The sequence below is a fragment of the Peromyscus leucopus genome, chromosome 1, assembly GCF_004664715.2.
Source record: "Peromyscus leucopus breed LL Stock chromosome 1, UCI_PerLeu_2.1, whole genome shotgun sequence".
Lineage (NCBI taxonomy): Eukaryota > Metazoa > Chordata > Mammalia > Rodentia > Cricetidae > Peromyscus > Peromyscus leucopus.
Genome location: NC_051063.1, coordinates 184,854,642 through 184,858,341, shown reverse-complemented (window position 1 = coordinate 184,858,341; position 3,700 = coordinate 184,854,642).

Sequence of the window (3,700 nt, the reverse complement as noted above, 5' to 3'; positions counted from 1 at the left end):
GGGCCGCCGGGAACCGCCGGGAACCGCCGCGCCACAAGCCCCGCCCAGAGGCTCGACCGGCCCCCCGGGCGGAACGCTGACGTCACGGCGCTGGCCCATAGCCCTCTGGGAAATGGAGTCCTAATTGGCGCAGATGGGTTAGAGAAGTAGGCGGCGGGCCGGCCGGCCGCCGGGAGCGCTGGGAAACGGGTTCTGTAAACGGGAGTTTTCACTAGACTCGCTAGGAACATTTGGAAATCTGGAGCTGGACGGGGTCAGAGGAAAACCGCCTTTAATCGCAGCACTTGAGAGGCAGAGGCTGACGCATCTCTGAGTCCGAGGCCCGTCCCGGGACAGCCAGGACTACACAGAGAAGCCCCGTCTGGAAACGCCAAGGCACAGAAACTGCCTAAAGCAGGACATGCCCCCAGGGGATGCTGGGAATCGATGCCAGGGGGGGTGCTGGGAAATGTAGTCTGTAAAGGGGGTAAACGATGGCGCCCGGGAAATGATGGCGCATAGCGGGACCTGAAAGACACAGGAATAAAAGTTCCGTAGCTTTTTGTGTTTTGTTGTGAGATAGGCTGGCCCCTCGAACTCACTGTGTAACTCAGGATGGCCTTAAACTCCCGATCTTCCTGCCGCCATCTCCTAATTGCTGAGATTACAGAGTTTGTTGGGGAGTTTGCTTTTTGTTTTTGAGACAAGGTCTCGCTATGTAGCCCTGCCTGGCCTGAAACTCGCTATGTAGACCAGGTTGGCCTCGAACTCGCAGAAATTTGCCTCTTCTGCCTCTCGAGGGCTGATGTTCAAAGGGGTGCCACCACGTCCGGTTCGTTCTGGTTTTGAACCTGCCCCCGCCCTCCCCCCATCAGCCCGATGAGGACGAGGTTTTGTCTTCTTGGAGCACGCTTTAGTCTTGACGACTAGAACTGAGCCGGAGAGTAGGCAATGAAAAATGCTTTCGAATGAATGAATGGGCTCCCTAAGGCATCGGAATACCAAGGGCCCACGGGAAATTGAGTCCTCAAACCAGATTAAAGACAGCCGCCGCCAAACTCATCTGAGTAACCACCCTTAACACTCTGGAATAAGGTTCCCGTGCGAAGTTCAAGGGAATCAGATAACAAGGGGCAAGCAAGCTGGGAAATGTAGTCTCAGGGTCACGCCTCCTAAAGGGTTCAGCCCCGGACTTCCAAATGTGCCTCAGAACCCAAGGTACCTCAGGACCCAAGGTGCCCAGGAAAGTCAGTTTCCAGATCAAAAGAAAAGTCTCTAAATGGTAATCGCTTGAGCACACCAGGAAGAAGGCTCCCAAAGAGCGGAATCCAAAATGACCACCCATTTTTCCTTAGTCCACCTGGAGCTGCACAGGACACTAGGAGATGGTATTCAAAATGTATCATGCTCTCCTGGTATGCGAGGATTTGTAGTACAAAATTTGATGCTCCACTAGGTTAGGAAGTTTTATAATAAACCCAGCAGATAAGAACATCTTGATCTTTCAAGTATTTTCCTCCAAAATCCAGTCTGAGAAGAATAGAAACACTTTGAGACAGGAACGCAGACCTACCAAAGTTGAACAGAAAGCTGTCGAATTTGTATAGAGAAAACAAACGTTTTCCTAAGGGGCATTAGAGCAGCTCCATCCTCTCTGTAACCCTTGGATTTGTGAAAGAGAAATAAATGACAAACCCTTGCAAGCCCTGGGGAATAATGGCCATAAATCCAAAAGGATAATCCTGTGATTTTTGAGATGTGAGATTCCTGAACCACACCACACACACACACACACACACACACACACACACACACACACACACACCATTCTTCCCCAAGACAAGAAATCAGATATTTCAATCCCTGGGATCCACAAAGAAGGAGATCACTGACTCAAAAAACCATCTTCTGATTTCCAGCCCCTGACCATGGCATACATGCACACCCTACCAACGCACACACTAAACAGGTGTTTATAAAACTATCCATAAAATAAGGCTACAAGAATGCATAGACAGAGGTAAGACTATTATTAGATAGTTTGGGTCTAGTTATTTTTTTTTTTGTTGAGGTTTGTTTTTTGAGTCAGGATCTTAATATATAGCCTACTTCTGTCGTATCTCTCAAATTCTGGAATTCTATGCACGCCCCTACACACACCTGGTCTTCAGGTGTGTTATTTTAAACTATCCTTAGGAGAGCTAATTACCTTGTACAAACAGTTTAAATTCAAGAGGCAATTAATTTATAAATTAATTTTTCAGGGACACCTATGGTTGTCTGTCTGTTACTATCATTACACTGACATTAGGTCAATGGGAAGTGTGTTTTTGAGATTATTAGTCTCCTAAAAGCTTGTGTTCTCTCAAACAGCACTGCCAACTAAGGAGCAGAAAGAAAGTCACTCTTCCAATGGGGTCCAGCCACTGGAGTAGATTCAAGCCCAACCCCTAAAATCACAACCACTTTCTTAAAAGATCCACTATGCATTGATGTATGTTCTACACACTGGTGCAGGTACACAAGTGCACCACTAGAGGGCATGGGATCTCCTGTAGGTGGAGTTACGGGCTCTGGGAACGGAATTTGGGTCCTCTGAAAGAGCAGCAAGAACTCTTAACCCATTGAAGCATCTCTCCAGCTCCAGGATCACATCTCTTTTTTTTTTTAAAAAAAAATTATTATATTCCTTTGTACATATATGCTCATGTATGCCAACACGCGGAGGTCAGAGGAGAACCTGCAGGAGTTCTGTCTCTGTTGTGTCTCTCTTTCCACCACATGAGTCTTGGAGATCCAATCCAACCCAGGTCACAAGGCTTGGCAGGACACACCTTTACCTCCTGAGCTATGCCCTGGGCCTTAGAATCACATCGATCTATTCATATATCAGCCTGCCACTCGCTTCTCATTCCCTGTCTTCTGGCATAACTGTTTGTTGTCATTATTTTTTGAGACAAGGTCTCATGGTGCCCAGGATGGTCTTGAACTCACTGTGCAGCCAAGGATGACCTTGAAATCCTGATCCTCCTGTCTCCACCTCCCAGATGCTAGGATTACAAGGCATTCATCGTCCAGTTTAAGCAGCACTGGAGATTTAACTCAGGGTCTCAAGAGTGCTGCACAAAGCTCCACTCCCAGCCATGGATTTGAAATCTCGTTAATGACAGTTGATGTCAGCCAACCCACAGCCAGCCACGCATAATGACAACACAAAAGGACTCGAGCAGATGTCGGGAGAGCCTTTATTTTGAGCGACAGGCGGGACACACTCCAGCGGCTCCCAGGCTCCATACGGTGGGGGATGTCCTGGTAGTCTCACTTCCAGCGGCCTCCAACTCGACCCTTCCCAGCCCCCTTTCGGCTGCAGGAGAAGAAGGTGGTGTCAGGAAGAGGCTCTGAGCCTCCCTCCGAGAGAAGCTTAACACAGCGTCTTTAAAATGAAGGAAGTCCATTAAATACCCACCCCCATCCAGGGGAAGAGTGGAGGCCACCGGGGCTGTTTCTCTTTTTGCAGTGCTGGGCATGGAGTCAGGGCCTCCACAAACATGCTAAACTAAGCACTCTACATGAGCCACACCCCAGCCCCTCATGGGGATCTAGGCAGGCTCTACCATGAGCCACAACCCCCACGCCCCTCACACTGGGGATTCTAGGCAGGGTCTCTACCACTGAGCCACACCCCAGCCCTCACTGGGGGATTCTAGGCAGGGCTCTACAC